Source organism: Ranitomeya imitator, chromosome 5 (genome assembly GCF_032444005.1).
Source record: "Ranitomeya imitator isolate aRanImi1 chromosome 5, aRanImi1.pri, whole genome shotgun sequence".
NCBI classification, from domain to species: domain Eukaryota; kingdom Metazoa; phylum Chordata; class Amphibia; order Anura; family Dendrobatidae; genus Ranitomeya; species Ranitomeya imitator.
Window position 1 is genome coordinate 516,040,867 of NC_091286.1, and position 12,202 is coordinate 516,053,068.

A 12,202-nucleotide genomic window follows, 5' to 3' on the forward strand; every position below is an offset into this window, starting at 1 on the left:
ACATGGATTCAGGGCCCCAGCTGGAATAAGCGTGACCACGACGTCATCGCAGGTCCTACGCTCAATGCATTCTTAGGAATGGAGGCTGCCGCTTGCAACGCTGAGAGCCAGGCACCGTCGGAGGGTGAGTATATCCATATTTTTTATTTTTATTCTTAATTCTTAATTTTTTACATGAATATGGATCCCAGGGCCTGAAGGAGAGTCTCCTCTCCTTCAGACCCTGGGAACCATCCAGGATGGCACCCTGCACAAGCCGTAAATGGCGTATAAGACGACCCCCGACTTTTGAGACGATTTTCAGGGGTTAAAAAGTCATCTTATACGCCGGTAATTGTATATATTGAAGCCTGCTAAGTCATGTCCTTGAATGACATTAATGCTCACATTTGTCATGCTTCATGATTCATAGCAGAGAACAAAGCCAAAACTAATAGCTTCAGCATTCATGTCTCTATAGTGACAGTGGGAGGGACGCTCTTCACTTGTCACTCAAAATTCACAAGCGTATAGTGCAACAACTGCTCCAAAGTCACAGTATATATATATATCTATATACCCTCTGTATTCCATGGGAAGAACCGTATAAGGAGATCAACACAAGGTGAAACCTTCCCAGACCCACAAAGAGGATAAAATCATCCTGGAGCCACAGAGCCACAGAGCCACAGAAGACCTGAGGATAAAACCAATTGTCTCCTAACCTGGATGTCTGACATCACAAGCTGATAAAGTGTGAGTTTCTGTGTGTATGGTCATTGGCTCCATGTATGTGATTGTACTAAGGGGGCTTCTGTCACACATTACCATGCTACGAGGCAACCTTATAAAGAAAAGGTATTCAGCAGAATCGCACGTCTAATCATTTACAATGACATTAAGATTTTACTGACATCTGCCACATTTACAGTGAGATAATCGCTGGTTGGCAGATCAGTAGGATAAAATATATTGTTTCATTTTTTTTTAATATTTTGCTATGTACTGTATTCCATGAGAACCTATATTGGGACAGAGCTTTTCAGAAAAATACCGCTTAGATTATAACTTTTAATATATAAATTCTTTAGGGAAAAAAAAACAAAATAGAAATTAGAAAAAATGTGCCCAACCAAGCACGACACAGACAATGTGGCTAATGGTAGATATTGTACATGTAAGAGATGAAGCCCTCTAATTAGAGATGCCATTAGGCTATGTGCACACGTTGCGGATTTAACTGTAGAATTTTCTGTGTAGATTCTGCATTTCTTGTCAGAAAAAGCTGGTCTGAATCTGCGCTTTTTTTTTTGCTCGTTTTTTTGGCGGATTTGCTGCGGATTTTTTCCTTTTTTTCCCCCTGCGGATTTCTATTATGGAAAAGGTGCAAAAACCCAGCAGATCCGCAAAGAATCGACATGGTCCTTTTTTGAATCTGCTGTGTTTTCCGTGCGGATTTTTCCGCACCATTAGCACACCCTTTTTTTCGCCATTGATTTACATTGTACTGTAAATCACAGTAAACTTACCTGGAGCAGCCAGTGCCAGGCTGCAGCTGCCAAGGCAAACAGGATCATGGGGTGCATTAAAAGAGGTCTGGATACACATGATGAGAGCATTATACTGCCTCTGTACAAATCCATAGTTAGACTGCACATGGAGTACTGTGTCCAGTTTTGGGCACCGGTGCTCAGGAAAGATATAATGGAACTAGAGAGAGTACAAAGGAGGGCAACAAAATTAATAAAGGGGATGGGAGAACTACAATACCCAGATAGATTAGCGAAATTAGGATTATTTAGTCTAGAAAAAAGACGACTGAGGGGCGATCTAATAACCATGTATAAGTATATTAGGGGACAATACAAATATCTCGCTGAGGATCTGTTTATACCAAGGAAGGTGACGGGCACAAAGGGGCATTCTTTGCGTCTGGAGGAGAGAAGGTTTTTCCACCAACATAGAAGAGGATTCTTTACTGTTAGGGCAGTGAGAATCTGTAATTGCTTGCCTGAGAAGGTGGTGATGGCGAACTCAGTCGAGGGGTTCAAGAGAGGCCTGGATGTCTTCCTGGAGCAGAACAATATTGTATCATACAATTATTAGGTTCTGTAGAAGGATGTAGATCTGCGGATTTATTATGATGGAATATAGGCTGAACTGGATGGACAAATGTCTTTTTTCGGCCTTACTATGTTACTATGTTACTATGTATGTTACTTGCAGATATGCAGTGTTTCTGCGTGGAAAGAAAAGCAGCGGATCCTCAGGAAATCACGTACCCTAAATCCTCTATGTTAGATCATGTACAGATACCGCAACAGGAGATAAATGATTTAATGCCCAACAAAAAGATTAGACTGTTACCTCTCTCACCCTAATACCCTAAGGGTACCGTCACACAGTGCAATTTTGATCGCTACGATGGCACGATTCGTGACGTTCGAGCGATATAGTTACGATATCGCAGTCTCTGACACGCTCCTGCGATCAGGGACCCCGCTGAGAATCGTACGTCGTAGCAGATCGTTTGAAACTTTCTTTCGTCGTCTAGTGTCCCGCTGTGGCGGCATGATTGCATGGTGTAACATATATCGTATACGATGTGCGCATACTAACCAACGGCTTCTACATCGCACATACGTCATGAAATTATCGCTCCAGCGTCGTAGATTGCAAAGTGTGACAGCAGTCTACGACGCTGGAGCGATATTGTTACGATGCTGGAGCGTCACGGATCGTACCGTTGTAGCGATGAAAATTGCACTGTGTGACGGTACCCTAAGAAGTGTCCCTGCCTTGCCGTGGAGGTCGCTACCCTGGCTTGTACGTAAAATGGCTCCTCCACACAGCGATGGCTGACTCTGGTAGGTCCTTATTAATCCCTGGTCTTTAACAATAAAAAAAAACCTAAAAATCCTAAGGATTAAAATGATAACCAGTACTGCACACTATCAGACCAAAAATGTAGGGATATATTCAAGTCGTATTAGGGATGTCACCCCTCTGGGAGGTACACAGTAAGCTAGAGAAGATGAAGCCTAAGGTTCAAAAAGAGATGGATTATCTCATGAAGAAATCACATTAAGGGCAGTCTCACACGTCCAGATAATTCCAGTACCGGAAAAATCGGTACCGGAATTATCTGTGTCCGTGTGCCGGTGCGTATCTGTGGCACATCAGTGCGGCACGTGTGCCGCCCGTATGCCCACTGGGTACCACACGCACCGTGCCGGAGACAGCGCCAAAGTTTAGCGCTGTCCCCTGCATCGTGCTTAAGCCCCATTCATATCTTCCCTGCAGCAGCGTTTGCTGTAGAGAAGATATGAATAATAGTGCCTGGGGGAAAATGTGTGTAAATGGGTTAGTAACTGGCTTAGTGATAGAAAGCAGAGGGTGGTTATAAATGGTATAGTCTCTAACTGGGTCGCTGTGACCAGTGGGGTACCGCAGGGGTCAGTATTGGGACCTGTTCTCTTCAACATATTCATTAATGATCTGGTAGAAGGTTTACACAGTAAAATATCGATATTTGCAGATGATACAAAACTATGTAAAGCAGTTAATACAAGAGAAGATAGTATTCTGCTACAGATGGATCTGGATAAGTTGGAAACTTGGGCTGAAAGGTGGCAGATGAGGTTTAACAATGATAAATGTAAGGTTATACACATGGGAAGAGGGTATCAATATCACCATTACACACTGAACGGGAAACCACTGGGTAAATCTGACAGGGAGAAGGACTTGGGGATCCTAGTTAATGATAAACTTACCTGGAGCAGCCAGTGCCAGGCAGCAGCTGCCAAGGCAAACAGGATCATGGGGTGCATTAAAAGAGGTCTGGATACACATGATGAGAGCATTATACTGCCTCTGTACAAATCCCTAGTTAGACCGCACATGGAGTACTGTGTCCAGTTTTGGGCACCGGTGCTCAGGAAGGATATAATGGAACTAGAGAGAGTACAAAGGAGGGCAACAAAATTAATAAAGGGGATGGGAGAACTACAATACCCAGATAGATTAGCGAAATTAGGATTATTTAGTCTAGAAAAAAGACGACTGAGGGGCGATCTAATAACCATGTATAAGTATATAAGGGGACAATACAAATATCTCGCTGAGGATCTGTTTATACCAAGGAAGGTGACGGGCACAAGGGGGCATTCTTTGCGTCTGGAGGAGAGAAGGTTTTTCCACCAACATAGAAGAGGATTCTTTACTGTTAGGGCAGTGAGAATCTGGAATTGCTTGCCTGAGGAGGTGGTGATGGCGAACTCAGTCGAGGGGTTCAAGAGAGGCCTGGATGTCTTCCTGGAGCAGAACAATATTGTATCATACAATTATTAGGTTCTGTAGAAGGACGTAGATCTGGGTATTTATTATGATGGAATATAGGCTGAACTGGATGGACAAATGTCTTTTTTCGGCCTTACTAACTATGTTACTATGTTACTATGTTACTATGTGTGTAAAATCCAGATCCAGGTCCCCTAATACGGTTATCCCTCCTGGGACCTTTAGTTTAGGTGCTTCATGAATTAGTGGGACATAATCTGAGCAATCAGTGGACTTTAGACCCTTCAACAGATTCATAACACAGGCAGTGGTATTGTCATCAGGAAAAAACAATGCATGTGTGTATAGATGTGTATTCGCTGCAGCACAAGCAACACATCCTACAGAGATATTCTGGACTCTTACATTGTATCTTACCCATTCTAACCATACATTTTTTCTTGGGGCTGTTTGTGTTTCTATGGAGAAAACTTCTTGCCAACTGAGACCTGGAATGGGGATTACTTCATTAACTATATTTTGCAAACGTTCACCTGGGCCTGTTTTAGCTGTACTGGTAACGGGGGCCTTGGTTGGTCTGAAGCTAATATCCTGGAGCTGTATATGGCCTAAATTCCCATAGTATCCGATACTAAATACACTATGAAAATGCCTTCCCAGTACAAACGTCTGCAGGTCAGCTGATTGGGGGCTTTCAAGATTTAGGAGGAGGGGGTGACAGTTTCTACCCCATGTACAGCCCCTAGGTGGTTGTAACAGGGCTGTTAGATGCATTCTCCCACGAAGACTCCTTCCCATCCCATCCTTAGGGAATATGGCTTCACTAGGTCTATATCCCCAATCATCCCCCGTATTCCAGGCAGCATCTGACCAATAATGACAATTATTATTGTTTTCTCTGGTAACACATATATAAAACTGGATAATTCCCTCTACCACCCGCTGAGTCTCGGGACACTTGACAACATCACAGAAATCAAATCTCCAGATATTTACTGGGGCCGTTAGATTTACCCAGAGAATAGTGGCACCGGAATTCTTATTTACAATAGGGGCCGAGGAAGTAGGGGCGGGGATGGCCCCCAGCCCCAGGACCAAAAACAAACAGCAACATCTCTCTTCAATCACCGCTGTGACTAAGCACTGGTTCGGTCTCTTTTGCAGTGTGAAGCGTGGATCCAAGTGCTCTTTCCTTCAAGTTTTACAGCAGTGGGGGTAACCAAGATCACCGTGTGGGGTCCTTTGAATCTTGGCTGAAGACAATCTCTGCGCACAAACTTTTTCACATACACCAGGTCTCCTGGCATAAAGTCATGGACCACGTCACCTGTGGATTCTGGAAGAGAAGCAGAGACTGTAGGGTGGGTGTTAGACAATTCTTTAGACAATGCAATCACAAATTGTACAACTTTATCATTTGTTTCTGACAACGCTTGGGGCCTAATATCTCCTATCTTAGGTGGAGCACCAAAAAGAATTTCGAAAGGAGTCAAGCCGTGTTTCCCCTGTGGGGTGTGTCTGATGTGGTATAAGACCACGGGGAGCAAATCTGGCCATGGGAGTGGGTGGTCCTGGCTCATTTTAAGCAACTGGGTCTTAATTGTAGAGTTCATTCTCTCAACTTTGGCTGAACTGGAGGGATGATAAGGGGTGTGTAAGCCCAAACCTGTCCCTAACATGTGCCACAGTTCCTCGTAGACATTAGCAGTGAAGGCTGGGCCCTGATCCGATTCAATGACTTCAGGGATTCCAAATCTGCACGAAATTTCAGTGATGAGCTTCTTAGCTGTAGTCTTGGCAGTCATGTTGGTCACTGGGTAGGCTTCAGGCCATCCGGAAAACATATCCACAGCCACCAGGGCGTACTCATACTTTCCTGACTTGGGCATTTGAATATGATCAACTTGGATCCTATGCCAAGGATAGTCTGGTTTGGCAAGATGCTGAAGCGGCACCTTAGCGGTGGCTGTTGGATTGCAGGTGGCACAAACTGGGCAGGCTCTTGAGTAAGCTGTAACAGTGGTAGAGATTCCTGGGGCCCAATAAAGCTTCTTGATACAAGCTAGAGCTTGGTTCTTTCCTCGATGAGTCGATCCATGAGCCCATGCTGCAACGGCTGGGTACATTCTTTTGGGTAGACAGGGTTTCCCATCTACTTTGAAGAGTCTGGGAAATAGGTGTTGTCCGGCAAACCTAGGATTTCCACGAAGGGCTCCTGCAGCTTCCCACTGTTGTTTTTCTTCTTTGGAAATCAACTTCTGTTCTTCCCATAATCTTTCTTCAGGTGGTCGGGCTGGCTTCCAGACAGATCCGGTAGCAGGGTATTCCATCTCCATGTCTTCTATCAACTCTTTCTTCTTCCTCCGGGCTTCGGGCTTGGCTTCAGACTTCTCAAAGTCTTGTTCTTCTTCAACTTGTGCAGCTTCCGTGGTTGCCTGTTCCTTTGTTTGTGCTCTGGTTAATACAGGCATCACAGATGTAGAGGTATCTTTCCAGCAGAGTTTTTCTGGTGTTGCTTCTTCCTCTTCCCACTTTGCTGAGACATTCTTCATGGCAGCAGCTTTGGCAGCTTGGTCTTCTAAGTGGTTTCCTCTAGTCTCCTTCGAGTCAACTTTCCCATGGGTTTTAACCTTGATCACCGCAATCTGTACGGGTAGCTCCAATGCCTTCATCAGGGCTTTAATCCTCAGTGCATGTTTAACAGGGGTTCCTGTAGCCGTAATGAACCCTCGGGACTTCCACAGGAATCCAAAATCGTGACAGATTCCGTAGCCATATCTTGAGTCGGTGTAGACGTTGGCCGTTTTCCCTTCTGCTAGATAACATGCTTGTTGTAGGGCCACAATTTCGGCTTCTTGAGCTGACAGGTGAGGTGGTAAAGCTTCGGCCAGAAGGACTTCTGTTTCAGTGGTGACAGCATATCCAGTGTGGAACTTGCCATAAGAGTCTGCAAATCGGGATCCATCAGTCCACAGTTGCAAATCAGGACTGGGAAGCTCTTGAGTTACCACATTCTGTGGTGCAGAAATTTCTTGTTCCAGTGCTTTCACACAGTCATGTGGGTCACCAGGTGACCTCCATTCCTCATACATCCAGTCAGGCACCTCCCCCCTAGAATGTGGAAGCAAAGTGGCCGGGTTGATGGTAGTACATTTTTGGAAGGTGATGTTGGAGGGTAGAAGTAGAGAGCACTGAAGTCTGAGATGTCTTTGACTTGTCAGATGCTTGGAAGATGTTTGTTGGAGAACAACCGAGAGATCATGTCCGGCTTGAATGATCAAGTCATGACCAAGTGCTATGTCAGCAGATTTGTCCAGGAGAACATGTGCTGCATGTACAGCCTTGAGGCAGGTTGGAGCTGTTCTGGCAACAGGATCCAGTCTGGCTGAGTAGTAGGCCAGAGGGCGGAAGCGGTCAGCATGTTTCTGAGCTAGCACACCGGAGGCATGTCCTTCAGACTCCGAAACAAAGAGGTGGAACGGCTGAGTGTAGTCAGGGAGACCCAGAGCAGGGGCACTGACAAGAGCTTCCTTGAGAGCCTCAAAACAGTCCTTTTGCTGAGCATAGATGTACGGGTTTTCAGCATGATACCAATCTGGCCCTCCAGCCTTGAGGCAGTCATACAAGGGTTGCATGAGTCTTGAGGCATCCGGAATCCACTGTCTGCAGTAGGTAATGAGTCCTAAGAAAGATTGCATACCAGAGTAAGTTTTTGGATAACGAATGTCTTCGATGGCATGCTTTCTGTCCTCGGTGAGGTGTCTTGAGCCTTGAGAGATACAGTGTCCGAGGAAGACAACCTTTTCTTTGCACCACTGGACCTTGGCCTTTGAGACTTTGCAGTTAGCAGAGTGAAGGAAGAGGAGCAGGGACTCAGAAGCAGCAGACAGATTTTCCTCAGTTCCACAGAGGAGTAGGTCATCAACATACTGGAGAAGCGTGACGTGAAGATTCCCCAATATCCATGGGTCCAAAACCATCTTCATAGCCTGAGTGAACTGGTTAGGGGAGTTCTGAGCGCCCTGTGGTGTCCTAGTCCAGGTCAGCTGAGATCCTTGGAACGTGAAGGCAAATAAGAACTGTGAGTCTTCATGAAGGGGGACACTGAAGAAGGCGTTGGCCAAATCAATGACGGTGAAGAGTGTTGCTGAAGCAGGCACTTGGGAGAGCAAGGTGTTTGGGTTGGGGACCACAGGGGTTTCCAATATGGTAGCTGAATTGACTGCTCTAAGGTCCTGAACGAGTCTGTATCTTGGAGGGTCCCCGGGGGCTGTCTTCTTTTTCATCAGAAACAGGGGTGTGTTGCAGGGTGAAACACACTTGATCAGTACTCCAGAACGTAGGAGGGAGGTGTTAGGGGTCGAGTTCCTGCCTCTGCACAGGGGGAATCTCGGCCCATCTCCGCTGCGGTCTCCCATTCTTCTCCTGCCGCAGTGGAGCCTGCTCAGCGGAGACGTCGATCCCAGCGTCTCGCTCAGTCTGACTCTGTGCTAAGAGTTACTGCTGCGTTTCCTGCTTCTCCCATTGAAGTCAGTGCTGGGCAGCGGCGAGCGGACGCTTCTGGGGCTAAGTCCTGCTTTTCACATTCTGAGCATGCCCAGAGTAAGATCTCTCAGTGGAGATCGAGGGTCACATGATCAGATACTGCAGCTAAGGTCCTTGTAGCTGCTAGGACTAAATCCTGTTTTGCACACTGAGCATGCCCAGGGCGAGATCTCTCAGTGGAGATCTAGGGTCACATGCTCAGGTGCTGCAGCACTCCATTGGTCCTTCTTTGAAAGGTCCTAAACATGCTGTAACTATTTAAGGCTCGCATGGCCGCACGACCATGCGCTAGTATCAATTCATATATGTGCTTTGCGGCAGTGTGGTTATGTATGAGTGTGTTCAGGGACCTGGCTGAAATAAGCCCCTAGAATACCGGCACCTCCGGTGAGGAGATTGTATGAGAGTGTTCAGGGACCCGGCTGAAATAAGCCCCTAGAATACCGGCTTCTCCGGTGAGGAGATTGCATGTAGCATAACCACTGACTGCTATCAGCTTGGCAGTAAGCTTGTGCTCCTGTGAGGCTAACAGGGCGCAGTGCTTCCCTTTCACGGCTACTCTGTGGAGTAACAGAGCTAGTCTATACCGCCTAACAGTGCTGCCATTCGCTAGCAGCAGGTTCCCCTGCATGGTGGACCCCGGGCTGCGAACGCACCATTTATAATAAAACATCTCTATTTTCTCGGTGCGTTCCGCTAGCCCTAACAGTATACTAGCGCCAGGGTCTGGCTAGTAAATGGCGGATGGTCAGCGTTTACAGCGGTACATCCAGCAGCTGGAGGGTAGGTTGGCGGCTCTCGAGCGCACTACCTCAGCTGTGGATGTTACCGCAGTCGCTGTTCAGGCTGCAAGTGTAGCTGCAGCCAGTTTGTCCTCTGCCACCCCTGCTCCGACTTTATCCCGTCTCCCGCTTCCAGACAAGTTTGCTGGTGACAGTAAACAATGTCGGGGATTCGTGAGTCAGTGCTCCATACATATTGAGCTTCTGGCTGCACGTTTTCCTACGGAACGGGCGAAAGTGGGATTTATTTTATCCCTTTTATCGGGCAGGGCGTTGGAGTGGGCAACGCCGCTATGGGAGCACAATGATCGTGTGGTACAGAGTGCTCCTCTCTTCTTGGACGCTCTGAAACAGGTCTTTTTGGGACCTCGTGTTACCCACGATACCGCGCTCCAATTGTTGGCAACAACCCAGGGTTCGTCCATGGTCAGCCAGTTCGCCGTTCAATTCCGGACTCTGGTCTCGGAGCTGGAGTGGCCGGATAAAGTCCTTATTCCGGTGTTCTGGAGAGGACTGGCAGACCATGTGAAGGATGCCTTGGCCACCAGGGAGATTCCTGCCACACTGGAGGAGCTTATTTCTATATCTACCCGCATCGACCTCCGTTTTAACGAGCGGAGGTTGGAGCGGGCCCAGTGTAGGCAGAGGTATCGGCTGGCTCCCACCTTTGCCAGACCTCTAGAATCTTCCGTTCAGGCGTCCGACTCCCATGAGACCATTGAGGTCTCTCGAGAGGGACCTAAGTCTCGGACCGCTCGAGTACCCGTGGTTTGCAGAAATTGCCAACAAGAGGGACATTATGCCAATAAATGTCCATGGCGGTTGGGTAAACAATCGCGTCTAGTAACCCTTGGAGGAGGTTCTCTAGACACAGCGGCTTTTTCCTCCAAGCTGTCCTTCAAGGGGACAATCATATTAGGTTCTCACTCTCTAACAGTCGAGCTTTTTGTGGACTCCGGAGCTGAGGGGAATTTCATGTCCTCGGCTTTTGCTCTGCGCCATGCAATACCTCTGGTGATGCTCGCCAAACCGGTGACTGTTAGAGTAGTGAACGGGTCAACACTTCCATCTCAGATCACACACCAGACTGTCCCTTTCACGTTAGCTATGTCCCCATCCCACCAGGAGATAGTTTGCCTTCTTGTCCTTCCCGAGGGAATGGATGAGATTCTGCTGGGAATACCCTGGCTCCGTTTCCACTCCCCACATATAGAGTGGTCCTCTGGGAGGATATTGGGTTGGAGTGAATCCTGTAAGGGCAGATGTGTGAAAGAGTGTGTTCAGGTTTCCACCACTGAGATACCCGGAGATCTCTCTTCTCTCCCCAAATACTATTGGTCCTATGCAGACGTCTTCTCCAAAAAGGCTGCGGAGACCCTTCCACCTCACCGCCCCTATGACTGTCCTATAGATCTCTTGCCTGGAGCAGAACCTCCTCGGGGACGTGTCTATCCCTTCTCTCTTCCGGAGACGGAGGCCATGTCCCAATACATCCAGGAGAATTTGGCAAGAGGGTTCATTAGGAAGTCAGTGTCACCAGCAGGGGCAGGGTTCTTCTTCGTGCAGAAGAAGAATGGAGAATTACGTCCCTGCATAGATTACAGGGGTCTTAACGCCATAACCGTTAAAAATAAGTATCCGCTGCCCCTGATTTCTGAGCTTTTTGATAGGCTAAGGGGAGCTAAGGTATTTACCAAATTGGATCTGCGGGGTGCTTATAACCTGATTCGCATCCGTGAGGGGGACGAATGGAAGACGGCGTTTAACACCAGAGATGGGCACTATGAGTATCTGGTGATGCCCTTCGGGCTCTGTAATGCCCCAGCCGTTTTCCAAGATTTTGTCAACGACATCTTCCGGGATATGCTTTCCACCTCGGTCGTAGTCTATCTGGATGATATTCTCATCTTTTCTCCAGATATTGACTCCCACCGGAGAGATGTTGGCAGAGTCTTTGACCTCTTACGGGCAAATTCTCTCTACGCAAAGTTGGAGAAGTGTATGTTTGAGCAGGAGTCTTTACCTTCCTGGGCTATATCATCTCCGCCCAGGGATTGGCTATGGATCCTGCCAAACTACAGGCTGTGATGGACTGGCAAGAACCCCATTCTCTTAAAGCGGTGCAGCGCTTTATGGGGTTCATTAATTATTACCGCCAGTTCATTCCCCACTTCTCAACTTTGGTAGCTCCCTTGGTAGCCCTCACCAAGAAGGGAGCAAATCCCAAATTGTGGTCTGAAGAGGTCTCCAGGGCCTTTTCTTCTATTAAGTCCCATTTTGCTAGCGCTCCCATCCTACATCGTCCCGATGTTGATAAGCCGTTCATTATGGAGGTGGATGCCTCTTCCGTTGGTGCAGGAGCAGTCCTCTTCCAAAAGGATGCTCAAGGTCGGAAGCATCCGTGCTTCTTCTTCTCCAAGACCTTCACACCTGCGGAGAGGAATTATTCCATTGGGGACAGGGAGTTGCTAGCGATGAAGCTGGCTTTCTCGGAGTGGAGACATCTCTTAGAGGGGGCTCGTTTTCCCTTTCAGGTCTTCACGGACCACAAAAATTTGTTATACCTGCAAACAGCCCAGCGGCTAAATTCTCGC

The 12,202-nt window shown here is 47.4% G+C and overlaps 1 protein-coding gene across 1 annotated transcript in view; it reads left to right on the forward strand.

Annotated features, from left to right (window-relative positions):
• Positions 1-490: 490 nt before the first annotated feature.
• MINDY4B (MINDY family member 4B) overlaps positions 491-12,202 on the forward strand; it is a 128,537-nt gene continuing 116,825 nt past the window's right edge. The window contains exon 1 of the mRNA XM_069727515.1: positions 491-735. The gene's annotated coding sequence lies outside the window, so the exon portion shown is untranslated. The remainder of the gene's footprint in view (positions 736-12,202) is intronic.